At 34.9% G+C, this 18,645-nt stretch overlaps 1 long non-coding RNA gene across 1 annotated transcript in view; it reads left to right on the plus strand.

Annotated features, from left to right (window-relative positions):
- Nucleotides 1–71: 71 nt before the first annotated feature.
- LOC149911245 (uncharacterized) overlaps nucleotides 72–18,645 on the plus strand; it is a 69,800-nt gene continuing 51,226 nt past the window's right edge. The window contains exons 1-2 of the long non-coding RNA XR_016457872.1: nucleotides 72–196; nucleotides 716–739. This is a non-coding gene — a long non-coding RNA (uncharacterized LOC149911245). The remainder of the gene's footprint in view (nucleotides 197–715; nucleotides 740–18,645) is intronic.

The raw sequence follows: 18,645 nt of genomic DNA on the forward strand, positions 1-18,645 counted from the left end.
CTAATGGCAACTCTTATGAAATCTACCAAGTGCCAACTGCCAATTGTCAAATGTGTTACAAATTTGAATTTTGATATTTTAAAGTTGTAAATTGGAAATTTATATTATATATCAGAAGAATTAAATAATTATAACTGTAAAATATATTGTAAATCAAAGTGATAATATAGTGACTACACATCTTGCAGCCTGAAGGGTAAGTGGTTAAATACATACTATTAAACTACACTAAAACGATATTTTATGAAACTTACCACCCACTCAAATTCATAATCTTAATAAATCCCTCCTCTTTTCCTCATCGATAGGATCTGAAGATATTTATTAATAACTTAAAATCATAACTTATTGTTAATCTTCGTTGATAGACTTTAATTAGGGGTAAAAGATTTTTAGGTAAGTATTAACATGGACTAATAGAATCTAAAGGTATTAAGTAACTATTATAATTAAAATTTAATTCACATTTTTGACAATTCAACCAATTAATATTATAAGGCCAATTAAAAATTTTTTCTAGCAATTTTTCTGAACTACTATTTTCATTTATCTCCAAGTACTTTAAAAACATTGATATTCCTTCAAGTATTTACTTTAAATTAATTAATGCATTTAATATAATAGTAATTATTTTTTAGTTTTTACCTTTATAAAATAGATTATTATAAGTTATATGATTATAGTATATTCATATTAAAATCACTATGCATTGCAGGAAACATACATTGGTCAGAAATTGGTAAGTACATCTTATACTTTTTAATGAAGAATAGTTAAATGCTTTTTCTTATTTATTTCTAAGTTTATTTTTTTTAAAACTTGCACATTTCTACTACTTTAGACATATAAATCCAATTTTTATTTGCATTGCATGCATGCTTATATTTGTAAATTATCATTATGATTGTTTTCAATTATAGACTCCTTAAAGTATTTGGCGTTCATTCACTATATTCTCAAAGTCCATTAAAAGACATGTTATATAGGTATTCAATAAGAAATATAACAACGGCTTTGCAACATTCTTTATCTGACTAAACAAAATGTACTCAAGAAATTGTATGATGGAATTGAGAGTTTAACTACCCATTCCGTTGAATAAGTCCACTATTGGACATAAAAATCCTCTAAAATAAAACTAATAAAATGAAATGAGCTATAATTTGTAATAGCATTATTTATCCTAATGTGTTCCACCATCTTAGAGATCACCTAACAATGTATCTTAGCCTCTTTCTTTATTAAGTGGCTATTTCAGAACTCTAAAGCCTAGTGTATGCTTTCTTTTTTCTGTTTTATACTCACTATTATGTACGTAGAACATAATTTTTCGATGGAGATTTTCAAGTCATGGCAGTGTAACTGTTTTTGCATTATTACGGCTCTTAAGCTTTAGAAAAAAATGTCTTGAAACGAAATGGTTTAGAACGAATTAGAGTTCTACTTAGTCATAGTCGATTTAAAGCAAAACATCGTAATAGACCTAACGTCTTGAAGACGGGGGTGGTGCTATTACACCCCGTCGGAAGGCGAATAAAACCGTCGATCCCACTCCTGATCCTTTCGTTCACGTCCAATTTCCGTCCAATACGATAATGATAGTTATTATGGATTACTAGCTGTTGCGTGTGACTTGGTCTGCGTTCATTTTTTAGAGTTAAATGTATTGCCTAACTATAAGTTACTTACGTTCATCTTGGAGATCTAAATCCATTCAGTCTTGAAAGAAGTATCAATTTTATGCATAATTTACTTTTGTGGGTATCGTGATTTTGAAATAGACGGATGAAAAAGGACTTATAAAGATTAGATTACAATTTTCCGGGGAAGTACGATATATATTTTACTAAGAAATTCATATAGTAAGCTCGATATAATTAGCAGTCCTTCAAAGTAACCATCCATATAATAGTTTTTCGTGGTCTGGTCCGGAATAATAATTACTTTAATTATGACTTGAGTGAATGTGATAATGTAGAGAGCTGAGAGAGATATTAAATAGCTGAGAATAGAGATATTAAGCAGCTGCCACAATTATTAGCTGCTTTATCCTCACCGCTGCTTGATCTGATGTGTTCTATTAAAATTACACTAAAACATTCTGAACGAAAATGGTTATAAGGTGTATTAGGGTAATTCCGGATGAATGCAATAACGTTATATTAATACGTAACTATTGATTGATTAAACAAATATGAATAATATTGTTATCAAACCCGTTTATTTTCATGCGATGCCTTCGCGATACTCATTGTTAGTAAAACGATGCTCTGAAGTGGTATATTCATAATTTTCCGAATTATCCGACATCCGGAATTCCTCGAATGCACTATAAATGCTTAATATCGAAAAAGCACGAGGAAAACTAAAAACGCCTGACTAGTATTTTAAGTAAAAATGGGGGTAAATAAAACTAAAAGCAGTAAATTATACATTCTTACTGATCCGGGCAATCCGGGCGTGAGGATGCATTCGCGCCCGTTTGCATAAAGCAGAGAATAATAAGGTCCTTTAAAACCACATAATATAAAGACGCTTCAAATGCAATTCAGAATCATTCAATTTTAATGAACTTGGTTGTAAACTTAAATGTTTACGACATATGCGCAAAAGTGCCATTAGGGTTTTATCTAACCATGAATTAACAAACAGGATCGAAATAAATAGAATATTCAGTAATCCAGTTTATAATTGAAATTTAAATTATAAAACGATACCAAAAATAAAGAGGCAAGTAAAGAACATTAAATAAAAGACGTGGGTATGGAAAAAGGGACGACAATAAGAAAATGTTATCACGAAGCTTATTCTTAAATTAGCTCAACAATTGAACTTATAATAGAACAGGGTTGGAAATACGTCTTTAGAAAAAAAGAAATACGGCCAAAGAGAACTGTAAAAAAATTCAAGGCTAAAATTAGATTATGTATAACGTCTTCCATTTAACGAAAGAAATCCAAAAATAAATAAATAATACTTTCGTTTCTTTACAATTATTGCTCTTTTGAAATAAGCTTACCTACTTATTTCACTTTTCCATCATAACAAAGTTTGCAGGATATAAAAGCTGTACCGTATAACGCAAATCAAAATGTGTACGAAGCTTTCCCCGTCAACCGTCGCAGGTATACATTTTTTGCATTAATGAATGTGTCATAACGCCAATTAGAACGGCCATCGAAAAGGACTGTAGCGGCATGACCGGACATTGAACGCAACGGTGACAATCCGATCACACCCCTTCGGCCAGACGTATTGTGAACGCGTATAATACGTAACCCTCTAAATGGCTTTGCGTTGCAGCGTTGACATGTAATGAATATGTAAAACATTACATAACTACAAATAGTTGGGTTTATAGAGTTTCCACTTGAATCAACAGGGACAAGTGTGGTGGAAATTGGGTGGAAGCGAGCTTAATTACATTTCAAGTTTAATTTATATAATTATTAACATTGAATAAATCATGCCGTGTTTCATCATCATCAACCCATATACGTTCCCACTGCTGGGACACGGGCCTCCTATGAGGGTACAGGCCATAATCCACCACGCTGGCCAAGTGCGGGTTGGCGGATGACACATGTCGTCGAACTTTTGATTCTTCGACATGTCGGTTTCCTCACGATGTTTTCCTTCACCGTTCGTGCAGTGGTGATGTTACAACATGCGCAGATAAATTGAAAAAACAATTTATTTCCTGCGCGCTCGCCCGGTCTCGAACCCCGGACTTATGGATTCGAAGTCCGAAGTCTCACCACTGAGCCACCACTGCTATGCCGTGTTTATACTCGCATAAATACGTATTACATTTATTTACTTTGATGATCCATTAAAACGCATGAAATGCATTTTTTTGGCCTGATGCCAATCGTGAACAATTTACTCTAGATCAATTGGAGATTAGGCAGCTAGATTCTCTAAATAACATTAACTTCAAGTCAGTATGCTGAAAACTGCAGTATACTTAGTTCTTAATGAACCTCATTCCATTCCATTTACTTTAATGAATGAAAGACAACAAACCACAGAGGGGATTGGTGACATATCCCAGAAAAGTTCAAATCTTTTTGGGGGCCTTCTCGAAACAGTTTTGTCTTGATAAAATTGTTGAGAGACTAACACTGAAAATTTTATAATACACTACCACTTCTCAACTAATCTCATACGTATGAGAGTCGGCTTGTCTGCCATTGTTCAAGTTATCAGCGTCGCCCAATGTGCAAGCACAATCCCAAGGATATCCCATGTGTATTGTCGGGCTTTTAAATAATTTAATAATCCCCTAATTTTCGAAAACAGCTCATTTTAGTACAAAACATCTCTGAGCAGAAATATCGATAATTTAATCAAGAAGCATGCACATGAATATGATAAAAGTGGCTTATCTAGTTAGAAAATGCGAACTTTTCAAAGAAACTTATCAAAGAACTTTGCCTGCACAGATGCTAATGAAATTTTAAATTATGTAAATGACTGTCACTTCATGTTAAAGCGATAAAAACTAGATCAAACAAAATTTTACTTTAATCATTGTCCAAGTTTCGTGCAGTTTAGAATGGTAAAAGTTAAAATGGGTAACTAAAATGGTTAAATCATACACACCTATAGGTACCATAAAAAGAAAGATTTACATATAGACAAATTAAAGTGAAAACTATAATGCATTTATTTAATATAAATTTCTACCCGGGTATAACTATTTTAAATAAAAAAAAATCACTCTAGCATATTTTTGAACTTCAGTTGTTGAATTAACGAAAAGAAATGGTATGTTCGAGTCGATAACGGTACATTTAGGTAGGATTACTTAAAAATCTATTATTTTCGAAATTGTATACCACAATGCATTAACCAGCAAACGAGTCATTAACAAATTGTTAGAAAATGTAAATAGCCAAGTTGCAATAAATAGTTTAAATTGTTACGAAATATTGAACGAATTGCATGTTCGCTCTGTATGGCGTCTGTGATATTAGATATGAAAGTAATAAGTTTCCTGTAATAAGAATGGTCTCCTGAGTTTCAATCTGATTACCAATCATAAAGAACCTCAAGGAAATATGTATCCGATATATTTTTAATAAAAAATCGATCAACTTTAATTTATTTCTCCACTCATAACGTTCTGTAGGATTCCTCTAGTGTACCGCGGATCTAATGATCATTTTATAGCAAGGAAAAATCCACTATTTACTGCATAAAAGGAAGAAGTAATCTCTGAACCTTTCTGATATTCTTATGTATCTACTCGTATAACGATCGTCTACTATTCGAATTTATTTAATTACTAGATTTCCGCCCGCGGCTTCGCCCGCGTTTTCAAAGGAAAACCCGCATAGTTCCCGTTCCCGTGAGATTTCCGGGATAAAACCTATCCTATGTGTTAATCCAAGTTACCCTCTATATGTGTGCTAAATTTCATTGTAATCGGTTCAGTAGTTCTTACGTGAAAGAGTAACAAACATTCATACAAACTTTCGCCTTTATAATAGTACATATTAAGATTATTAAGCGCGTCACACACGGTGAAGATACTATAATATTTTATGTTAAGATTTTCTAATATAAAACGTTATAGTATCTTAAGGTATCCGGTATCAGCGTTCTGACCATCATTTTTCTTTTTGTCATTGCATACTAAGACCCCTGTAGAACCGCCGTCCTGTTACAAATGACCCGAAATTTTGTGGGTTTTTATATAGTATCTTCACACTTTGTTACGCGCTTAGTCTAAGAAAGCGACACAATATTTGTAATGACATATGATAAATAATAAATAAATCATTTGGTATTCCCAAAAGATAAATGCTTTGATGACGCGAAATTTTGTGGGTCATTTGTAACAGGATGGCGGTTCTACAGGGGTCTTAGACCTTAGTACGCAATGACAAAAAGAAAATTGATGGTCAGAATGCTGATACCGGATACCTTAAGATACTGTAATATAAAATATAACAGTATCTTAAGATAAAATATTATAAGTACATAGTATCTTCACCGTGTGTGACGCGCTTAAAATAGACTTTTATTTGAAACTCCGTCCGCGCAGTATTCGTCAAATGGGGTAGGTACCCGTACATTCAAACAAAACTTCACGTCATAATAAGTAGATAAGACTAATAAAAAATATAACATTTAAATTGGCTTAAGTCTAAGAATCCTACAGATTTTAATTGCTTCAAATTCTTGTAGAAATTACACGTAAATATTATTACGTTAGAGAACTTGAGTCTTAAAAGAATTCTCTGCATTTGAACCTTTATTAAGATCTATTGCAAAATATTAAAGTAAGTTAGCTTAGAGAAAATGTCTGCAATTTCCACTAATTAAATATAAGATATTGCGAATAGCAAGACGAGGTAGCTTCTGCTATGAGAGACTGTGATATCCATAGGAAAATAATTAATTATTCAGGCTGATATTGCAGAATTCTGTTGAATATTTAATAAGGGTAGGATAAAGGAATATAGATAATGTATTTAATCCTCAATAATTAAATATTAAGCAGTAGGTATATAAACCATGTGCACATTAGTAATGACTAATGACCCTTTGTATAAATGCACATGAATGTATTAAATAACAATGAGGCGCATTTAAGCTCCCAGTAAATATTCGGTCAATGAATCGGCACCAATGATGGGCATACCAATATTTGTTGAAATTGATATGCGCGGTTGTTACAGTTTTAACGATTTCGCTTTGCATATTTCGTACGCTGGCTTTGTATTAAAGTTGTATTGTTACAGTCGATGCGGATTGCGGTGGCTTCTTTCTAAGCATATCCGTAAACATTGAAGTATAACAGAATTTTGCATTATTAGTATTCATCCTTATTTGTTGTTTATGACACTTAACATACTAATGATGAATACAAATATGTACATAATTGTATTCGTCTTTATTTTATCAAGATTTTAATCTTTATAATTGGTATCGTTGTAATGTGAATACTGGGAGAGCATGATTACAAACACCACAGCCGTTTTCGTAAGTTGGAATTTTGAAGGTAGTTACTGTGAGGATTCGGACATCCGCAAACATGCATTATTCTTATTTGACGTCCTGTATCAATTTCACCTATTTCGGCTTCAGGGGTGGCCGATGGAGCCGCAAACACTGGTTGTGGATGCTTACAGTCGACAATATGCTTATCGTCAGATGATACGTATCGTTAACCCTCCTCCCGCATAGTAGAAATTCTCGACATTCACAGTCAGTGACTTGAAACGATTTAAATACGATTCTACAAAACGAAGCTGCGCTACAGAAATGCATTATGCTCCAGTCGTAATATTAAACCTCCGCTATAATAGCTATTATTGTCGTTTCTCAAATGCTCAATGTGTGAAATTAGATTCTTGCAGCACTATTTCACATTCTGACGTGGAAGACTTTCTCTATTATTTGTTTTATAGTAAATAAAAAAACCATTGCTTCATGTATCCGATATTTCAGCATTTCAATACAACGTAGTTTATGCGCATCGGAATGACGTAATAATACGGAGACTTATAACAATCGGCCACGATGGCACGGTTTGCGGACGAAGGATTAAAAGTTTTATAATTTTCAGCGTGTTTGTGTTTACCCATATTCTGCCTGCAGTCAATTTATTGAAGTTGAAGAATAAAAATAAAGTAGTTTGGAATAATAGCTAAGAGATGTTGATACATCGATATTTTTATAAACTTTCAAACTATAATTAGTAAGTAAACCAGTATAGGCAGATTTAAATAAATTTTCCTTTTTTTATGTAGGAATGTACCTTGTTTCTTTAATTAACTGTTATTTTTTTTCATTTATCTCCAATGATAGTATTTGCAAGTCTTGTACATAACTATATGTTTAAGGAAGTCATACGGATAGCAAGGTCGTAAGAGGTGGGCACACCCATAAGATTGTCAGTGTTGTAATTTTACCACCAACGTTCAATAATTATCAAAAGCATGAATCGATGTGAGTCGTCGTGGAGGGGTTCTAAGACGTGAGGGGCCGCGATAGTAGCGCGGGGCGATGAGGGACGCCGCGGTAGCGCGCAAGTCGTCGGCCGTATCGACCGGCCCGGATGTGCATTGCAATGCCGCGGCCGGAGAGATCAGCCGACCCACCTACTCGCGGAACTTCACGACCGCGTTTGAAATACTATGAGCCGCAGCCGACGTTTGTAGCCTTCAAGCCTCGCTGTCTGTCTTGCTCTGCCCCTTGTTTACGCCATTTGACCTTTGCGCTCGTCTGCTTTTTTAATAAACGTAAATAAGAACGTCTGATGACAGTTGAACAGCACGCGATTTATTGTCACTCGGTGTAAACTTGCCTTTGCTTTTAATAGTATACAAAAACGTATAGCACAGGCCAGAGGCACGCGTGAAATCTCAACTAGAGCTATGAGCAGCAAAAACTGCTTATTTTCTACTTATATCAAAATATGAACTGTTTGCACACAATAGACTGGTTATGTTTATATCTTCAATGTTTGGCCAACTAAGAACTTTTCTTAAAATGTTAACTGCCTTCTTGCGAAGGTTAACACGATGGGGGTCGTATATACCACATACGATTAAAGCGAGTAGAGTCAGATCGCAAATATTGTTTAGTTCAATTAGCGGCATCGTCACATTGAGTCAACCCTTGTCTTCCGGTGTCCCGGTGAAACGTAACGAATGTCAATAGGGATTAATTTGAGCGTTTTGACATGTCTTCTTAATTACTTTATTATGATTTTTGCCCATCAGACTCTCTGTGCCTTTCATTATCTGTGACTTTATTTATCGACCAACATTAAGGGCTGATTTTTCAATCCTTGGATAAAACTTTTTCCTCGAATAATGTATAAAACTACCATTTAAAAACGTATTCTAATAGTCCGTATTTGACAGTTTACGTGACATTTTAAAATTATCGTGTAATACTTTATTGGACGGATAAGTTTAAACCAAGCATTTAACGGAATTGTATTTTACACTTTTTTAAAACTAGGTTAAACCTATTTAGATCTTATTCAAGGAAAATATTACACAAATCCCTGCCCCAAGATATGTTCATTGCAAATAGCTTCGCGCCTTAATTTTACAATAACTACAGTGCAAGCGGTAACGTTTCGCTTGCGGTCCACGTGTATCAGCAATAAAAGTGCCTATTTACGATTAAGGATGTTAGCTGAATGTGTGTAATGAGGACTGAGTACCGGAACAGTGGGGGGAGTATCTATTTCCGACGGAGCTCGGTCAATGACTTAGACCCGGAACTGTTCAACAATTAAGCATCGACCTTTAATTACAGCAAGTTTTATAATTAATATTTTACAGCGTTTTCTTCTGATTGTCATACACGCACATGTATACGATATAACTTATGTGTGAACCTACTCGATTTTTATATATTTTGCTTATTTTTTGTATTTTGATTGAATCGTCATTTGTCGGAATAGAAGTTTGATTGCTTTTGAGTTAAAAAGCAAGACCAGTTTATTAATTATAAAAGATAAATCTTCATTATATTTTGTCTAGGTACGCGGGAAATTTGTATTTAAAAGTAATTCATATATCAACAAATTTTAATTGCATTTTCCTTTAAACACATTTATTCATAAATATAATGACGAAAATTTTCAATTTAAGTACAATTACAATATACGAACGCACGTCGCAAGCGTCGATCGAGAGACAGGTTTGCGAAGGGTTCACTGACATAATGTGTGTACCACGCTCAATAAATTGAGAATCGTCAAAGGGCTCTTTCTTTTAAAAGCGCAGTTGCATCTTTGTAATAAGAATTCGGTTTGTAAAAAGTTGGTGCGATTCTTCCGAGAACGCGGTGAACGAGAAAGGGATTCTCGGAAAAGGGTATCGGCGCCGGGTCCTTTTTCTTTCATATCACTTGTTTTAACGACCGGGGGATTGAGCGCAACTGCAGTTCCGCATGTATCAAATTCTCTGACAATGTTTCAAATTATTGCGGGCCGCCACGATTTGTTGCTCGTTCCATCAAACATCGACTATTTCTGCCGGTTATGTAGAGGTTTATTGTTTAAGCGAGACACTGAAGCATTATTATTTTACACGGACACAACCACTGTAGGTAACATAATTAAAAATATTATTATTACCTTTTGCCAGATTGTGACTGTTTTGAACATAATAAGAAAAGATTCCACTAGAGAATATTGTTCCATGTAGTCCATTGAATAAAAAGTTCTAGAGTGCGTGAGTTAGTAACGTAAGATGTTTCTTCGGAAACATGTCAAGAGTCCCTAGGTAATAAACATACTAAAACCCCGGGCCACTAGGAGGAGCCCCGGAGTGGGGGGAGGGGGGAAATGGGTCCATTTTTTCATTTTTCGCTTAAATCTCAAAAACGGTACATGTTAGAGAAAAACTTTCAAGGAAAAGTTGAAAGGCCATAAAATTATCTACAAGTTGTACCTGAATCATTTTTTCCTATATCCTACCGTTTCTGAGTTATACGCGGTAAAACATGATTTTGGCTCAAACAATTTCCACATCAATCGATCAAAAAATATTTCTTTCTTCCAAAAAACTCAAATGTGCAACTTGTGACCGGTACTGATAAATTGCTCTTAATTAGGTCTATAATTGGTAAAATAAACACATTCCTCCATGGAAGCCTTTAGGAGGAATCGATTGTCAAAATATTATAATATGGTAGTTTGAGTTACTGAACTTGATCTTTTTATTTTTTTTCTTCCAAAAAACTCAAAAGTGCAACTTGTGACCGGTACAGATAGATTGCTCATAATTGGGTCTATCATTGATAAAAATACCAGATTCCACCACGGAGGCGTTTACGGGGAATTGAATTTTATTAGGGTAGTTACGATACTTGAACTTTTTATTTTTTTTCTCCAAAAAAACTCAAAAGTGCAACTTGTGACCGATACTGATAGATTGCTCTTAATTAGGTCTATAATTGGTAAAATAAACACATTCCTCCATGGAAGCCTTTAGGAGGAATCGATTGTCAAAATACTATATTAGGGTAGTTTGAGTTACTGAACTTAATCTTTTTATTTATTTCTTCCAAAAAACTCAAAAGTGCAACTTGTGACCGGTACTGTTAGATTGCTCTTAATTAGGTCTATAATTGGTAAAATAAACACATTCCTCCATGGAAGCCTTTAGGAGGAATCGATTGTCAAAATACTATATTAGGGTAGTTTGAGTTACTGAACTTGATCTTTTTATTTTTTTTCTTCCAAAAAACTCAAAAGTGCATCTTGTGACCGGTACAGATAGATTGCTCATAATAAGGTCTATCATTGATAAAAATACTAGATTCCACCACGGAGGCGTTTACGGGGAATTGAATTTTATTAGGGTAGATACGATACATGAACTTTTTATTTTTTTTCTTCCAAAAAAGCTCAAAAGTGCAACTTGTGACCGGTATCGATTGATTGCTCATAATTAGGTCTATCATTGATAAAAAAACCAGATTCCACCATGGAGGCGTTTAGGAGGTATTGAATTTTATTAGGGTAGTTACGATACATGAACTTTTTAACTAACTACCCTAATAAAATTCAATTCCCCGTAAACGCCTCCATGGGGGAATCTGGTATTTTTATCAATGATAGACCTAATTATGAGCAATCTATCTGACCCGGTCACAAGTTGCACTTTTGAGCTTTTTGGAAGAAAAAAAATAAAAAGTTCATGTATCGTAACTACCCTGATAAAATTCAATTCCCCGTAAACGCCTCCGTGGTGGAATCTGGTATTTTTAGCAATGATAGACCTAATTATGAGCAATCTATCTGTACCGGTCACAAGTTGTACTTTTGAGTTTTTTGGAAGAAAAAAATAAAAAGATCAAGTTCAGTAACTCAAACTGCCCTAATATAATATTTTGACAATCGATTCCTCCTAAAGGCTTCCATGGAGGAATGTGTTTATTTTACCAATTATAGACCTAATTAAGAGCAATCTATCAGTACTGGTCACAAGTTGCACATTTGAGTTTTTTGGAAGAAAGAAATATTTTTTGATCGATTGATGTGGAAATTGTTTGAGCCAAAATCATGTTTTACTGCGTATAACTCAGAAACGGTAGGATATAGGAAAAAATGATTTAGCTACAACTTGTAGATAATTTTATGGCCTTTCAACTTTTCCTTGAAAGTTTTTCTCTACTATGTACCGTTTTTGAGATTTAAGCGAAAAATGAAAAAATGGACCCATTTCCCCCCTCCCCCCACTCCGGGGCTCCTCCTAGTGGCCCGGGGTTTTAGTATGTTTATTACCTAGGGACTCTTGACATGTTTCCGAAGAAACATCTTACGTTACTAACTCACGCACTCTAGACCCCCCTTGGAGGGACTCATTCAATGGACTAATGGTGGTTTATAAATAAATTTTATAAACCACGGTGCGATCGGTTCATAGCGATCTATGATATAACAGTATCAGGTTTATGTAATGGAAAATTAACTGAAACTTAATAACATTCTTATATTTATTAAATTATAATATTTTAATCACGTTTTTACAATTCATAAGTTTTAAGAAGACTAATATATACGTCTGAAAAGGCATGATTTGCATCTTGTATACACATAATTTGTAGAAATCTTGTAAAGCCAATAAAATCTGGTAAATGTACAGAAAATATCAGCTCTAAAATGTTTGTCAAATCCAATTTGAGAATAGTTGAATCTCTATTGCTTCCGCTCGTAAGTGCAGTTGGCACAAAAACTACCGGTGATTTTAAATAAACTTGTAAAGCAAGTACGTAAAGCGTTTGCAGTGTCAACATGTCCCACTCGTCTCAAAGCATTAACGCGTCTCCGCAAACGCGTCGTTCGCGACACGATCAAAGCGACGTTAGCTGTACGAGTAGCTTTATTCACACGTAGCGTATTGGCTCTGTTGGTGCCTTTTGTTACCTTGTTGCTCGCATAGCAAAGTGTACATCAGAAGTTACACCACTGAGTTTACAATGCGCGTCTATTTTCCACATATTCAACCCGTATTTTTCATCTGAGGTCTTAAGAAAGTTCTTGCGCTTCTGAGACATATTTGTCAGGAATGTGTGCTATGTTTGCATATGCAATCATGCAGAATGCAAAATCCTTTTTGATGTCTTTAAGGAATCGTTTAGAAGACGCTTTGATTTTTTTAATTTCACGTAGTAACACAACGTTGTATCAGGAAATTATCAGGTTGTATAATACTCTATCATTTTTATGGTATCCAAAAAATTAAAATGGTTGTTTCTTTTTTTTGTAAATATGTAATTGAAAAAAATGAAAGTCAATTTTGAAAACTCCTTGTTTATGGCGTTATATAACGTGTAAACCAGCGCGTTTGTTGTCGACGCAACATCAAAGAAAAAAACTAATATTTGGCCGCTTTTGTTAGTGAAAACCAAGTGAAAACCGTGTTTTAGACATTCAAGTCAGTTTAAAAAACTGTTAGGTGTTTGCACTAACAAAGGCTGTCAATTTTTATCCAAAGTTTATTGAGTGAAAAGCTTTTTACTTTGTAGCCATATCGAAAAAAATAATTAATAGATGGATCGACTTTTAAAATCACTTTTATATTCACAATCGGATCATTCATCAGCAAAAGCTCCGAACAGAGCTTTTACAGATGAGTAAATTTTGCTGCAGCCGAATGATTAAAAACACGAATATTCCATATTCATCCATAACGGTTAATAGCTGGTGTCAGGAACGAATAAAAAAGTAATGTCTACATTTAGATATTACGGCCGATCCGAACGGAGGATAATTTGGGCAGAAGTGCATAATATAATAAAAGGTACTGCGTTATTTAGTAGTCGAGATGAGCGTCGGGCTTCGCGGCGCGTTTCTTTTTTGCCCCCTGTGGATTCCAATGCCCCATGTCCAACCTGTAAGTCCAGCACTTTGCCGTGCGTTGACCGCGCCTCAAAACGCAAAGCCGTTGGACGAGCTACGGTGGACGTTTCGAAGGCTCCCGTACACCATTAAGACGCTTTCGACCTTTCTCATCGCGCCGCCTACGGCGTAATTAAAACCGTTGTAAATAGTAGACGCGACGTTATAGTTTGGTACTTGATGTTTGTGCTATGAAGTATGAACATCACAATAAGTAGGTGCTTTAAAACAAGTTGTACCTTTTTATAATGAAAACGTTCAATATAGTCAATTATAAAGCATTATATGGCGCGATTAATGAAGGTTCAACATGATATACTGGATGTAATTTTTGTTACCAAGAAATATTAAATAAAAAGTTTTAATTGTTTTAACAATATGTAGATTATAACGTATTATACTTATCATTATTGCCGTCTTCCTTTTACATATTTTAAATTATCGGAAATAGTGAATATTTTCAAAGACACAATGAATAAAGGATATACATACTAGAAATGTTAATTTTCGCAAAATGGTTCTTGACGCATTGTTATTATTTTAAAACTTATTGCGTATAATTTGTAATTTTAACAAAGTTGACGCCGCGCTTCAACAGGATTGCCGCGTTTTTAATATCGGTTATGGATCTCAACAGAAACACATTTGTTTCGTCGTTTGTTTCGTCATTTTTATACAATTTATATTTTACCCTTTTTCAATAAGATATAAACACATTCATGATTATACATATTATGTAGATAATAAATATGTAAGTAAATAATTTGTTAGAGATAATATTGGAGCGTTAAATATACTTGAGCACTTAGATTCTTGAGCAGTATACATAATTACGTGACATTTGCCACGTTATCGATGACGATAGATAAATTTCATGGTGGCAAGTGGTGGTGGAAGGATTAAACGGATAGTCGCGGGAATGAGATAGGACGAACGAATGACGCGACGGTTGCGCGCGCGCCGTTCATTGATGCGCAGGCGCCGTGGAGGGATGAGGAGTGGGGGCGAGGAATGCGGCCGCGGCGAGCAATGACCGCGCCAGGGTCGCTTCCTTTACGAGAAGCGCGGGCCGTCGTACTACAGCCGATTCCCCCGCGCCCGGCCCCCTGCGGTCGTACTACATGGCCCTCGCGGCTGCGACGCACGCTTTTCGACCCACAGTCCGTTAGAAAAATTAAGCGCGCCGCATTCCGCGATCGTTTCGGTGTCTCTATCGCACGCAGAGATCCTGCTCACCTTCCGTTTCGTTCTAGAGTGGTGGCGTGCATTGAAAGCGTTGTTTGCTTTCTGAAAGCTAGGCGGTCGCAACTCGGAGCGCGCGAAACTTGCGCTTCGCCGAGTGCCCACTCGATCAACTTCTAGAACCACTCACGTGAGACCAACTTTACTCTCAATCAGATAAATAGCATCGATGGTTATAGACTTATAGGGTAATATAACAAAAGAAGGCATGAAACTGCATTTTTACGGGTTTTCTTCCTGAATAATAAACACTTTAAAGATTGGTGTCTATTATCCATAATTTTTGTTTAGATAAATTATTCGTAGAGCGTCTACATGACATGCATTATTATTTATGTATGATAATTTTACTTCAGTGTGGGTTAGTGAAGTTTTACTGATAATACCTACTTATTTGCACAGGTAGATAGTATAAGGGTCTCCGTAATGCGGGTAATTTCTCTTACCTCCCTCAGATATAATTATGGGCCCCGTTATTTTTACATCAACGGCAAAACTTGTGCGGAAACTTTTCCCTTTAGAGTTATAATAATTTGATTTTGCCATCGCAAAATGAACACGCCGCGTTTGAGGTTGCGTTGAAGTTATTGTTTTTGAGTTTTTGCTTTGGACATGTTTCGGCTTTCACCAATTTACATGTTTTATTTTGGGTTAAACAACTGAGTGAATGGATCACTTAGTATTAAATATTGGTTACAATCAAGAATTCTCAATTTAAATAAAAATAATAATAGTTAAAAAAAACTAAAAAACGTGCTTTTAGTTCGGTTTTCTATAAAAAGCGTGTTTTTTTTTTATTTTTCTTAACTATTATTTATTTTATCAAATTAGTGTATTGTCATTGGTCCTCAATAAATCTACAAAGTGTGAACGAAATCTGGCCGTTTAAAGCCGTCAAAATTGCGCCCAAAGAAGTCGGTTACAAACAAACATACAGGTGAAGCTAATAAAAAGCGTGTAAAAAGATTATTCAAATAAATATGCAATTATATAAAATAATTTGGATATTTTACTTAAATACTAAATCTTAAAACAAACAATAATATAATTATAGCAATAAGGATAATATCTAAAACATTTTAGCTATTATGTATAAATAATAAATATCTGTCGTTACTTATTTCATACATCGGTTGCGGATTTTATCTAATCGTACAATTTTATCTTCCATAAACATATTTGAAAAGTAACGGTCATACCGATAAATGACAAGTTAATAGCCCATGAGGCGGCTTAAGGATAATATAGTGAACAGTTGAGGACGGAAATCCAAAGGCCAAGATATTTAGAATACGCGGTTTCTGAGTCCCATAAAAGACTTCCACGTGACGGTTAGGTACTTACCCTTGTAGAGACTGGCTGTGGGAGTTTCTATAAAAACGCAATAACGAGCAAGCTTTCACGTCACACATTCGAGAAGATGACGACGTGCAACGTATAGCGTTGCTTAGTATCATAAATGTAACTGAAACTAATGACGTAGCTAAGGTGTACGGGCGAGCGTACTGTGGCTTAAACACGATGTACGGTCTGCTCGTGGAAATTAAACGCATAAAAGTTGCGTTACCTTTATGGGACTTTACATTGGCCGTTGCAATAAACCATTTTGTGAGCTCGGACTTAAAACTATACGCTACCAACTGATATAATATTGTAATATTATTAGTATGCAGTATTAGCAAATGTTTCATATAAATTAATGTTTTCACAAAATACTCTACTGAACAATTTTTTTATTGATATGATTTTAACCATAGACGAGAAAATGTGCCTAATTTAATAGGACAATAATATGGACAGTGACGAGGCAAATCGAATTATTCTGAAGGATTACTTCTTTACTATTATCGAAATACCTTAACTTCGAAATTACACCAGACTATTTAAATAAAACGTGTAAATTTAATAAGTAGTTAGTAAGTCATCTTTCAGTGATCATTATTTTCTTGTAAAGAAATATTGTCACTATAATATTCTACAATTTATCATCCAGGTATTGCTAACTTACACGTTAGAACCCCGCAAAGGATAACGAATATGATCAATCAATCAATAAATAGGGGAAGACGTCTAGGGTACAATAACTACGCTGTGGTAAATTTGATACTTTTAATACAATATAGGGTAACTCTTCGATAACATTTTTGAAGTCTATTGTTAATGGAAAACAACTTCATTAATTGGAATGTGAAATTAATCTATTTTGTCAACAAATTCATTTATTTTTTTATTTTTAGTGTTATGATTATATAATATCGATCATTAAACACATAAATTAATTCTAATTTTGTCAAAATCCGGCGCACCATTTGATATGATGTGGTCTAATTAGAAACTTAACCAAATATTAAGAACTAGGTTTCCGCGCGCGGCTTCGCCCGCGCAGTCAAAGAAAAACCCGCATAGTTGCCGTTCCTGCCGTATGCTTTAAATGCAATAAACAATTTATTAAATTATTCATACCCATTTTCCTGTAAACAAAACTGCTATTTCATACATCCTCGAGTTTATATTTCTGAAATTATAATTGCACATAAGTTCATAAATGCATAATAAGAAAGGAAGGACATCAAAATATGTTTTACATATTATTTACATGGAATGTTTCGTTCTTGCTTTAAACATAAAAATAGTAAATCGAATTTATCGTGTACGACTATCCGATCGGGTAGGAAAACCTTAAGTTTACAATGAACATTTAGAGTTCAGTGGCATCCCTGATCGGAACGCAATGCCTAACCGGACGCGACAGGCGACGGCGGCGTCCTGCATACTCGAGCCACAATATTGATACAGCCACATTAGCATCGCTGTAAGTATGCTTATATAGGTTGTTTGTGTCCCACACGGTGCAACGCGCGACCCTGACGTGCTGCCGGCCGATGCGCCGACGTAAACACCAAGCAAGGTCGACCGCCTCGCGATCAATCTAGGGTTGCTAGATATTAGAATCATTAGCGCCTAACATTCCGTCATCTTCCATGTGAAACTCGCAATAGCATATGGTATTGCTGCGATTCTGGCTGGTTTCTCTAGTTGTCGAAGTTAGATGATCAAAGCGGAAGTTATCATATAATGATAATTAGAAGGCGTCTCCTTTTCTGTATGTAATTGGTCAATGCATCATATTGTTAAGACATATTTTTTCAGAAATGCACTATATTATATCTAGTGATGAATAATAAAGTCAGGTTGACAACCCTCGGTTGCTCCTACTAGTTCTGAGCTTTTTATAAATAATTCTGTACCCGATATCGGTTTATTGTTTATACTGAACAGAGCTCTTGCAATTTCTAGACGGATTGCGAAACTTAGTTGTTCATTCCAAGTTTGTAGAAACTTGTGGAGGGATCGGATAAATGTTTCACAATTTTTATTTTACTGTTCACGAGAAGCCTTTTAAAATATTTGAACAAATTGTAGAGAATGTTTATAAGGAAATGAGTTTATTTGTTGATGTCGAAACTTTGGCAGCCCGTCTATTGTCAACAACTAGAATTAATTTAACAGGAAGTAACTCC

The sequence above is a fragment of the Colias eurytheme genome, chromosome 1 (assembly GCF_061535395.1).
Source record: "Colias eurytheme isolate Ceu_HAF_F1 chromosome 1, ilColEury1 Martin Lab GWU primary, whole genome shotgun sequence".
In the NCBI taxonomy this organism is placed as follows: Eukaryota; Metazoa; Arthropoda; class Insecta; order Lepidoptera; family Pieridae; genus Colias; species Colias eurytheme.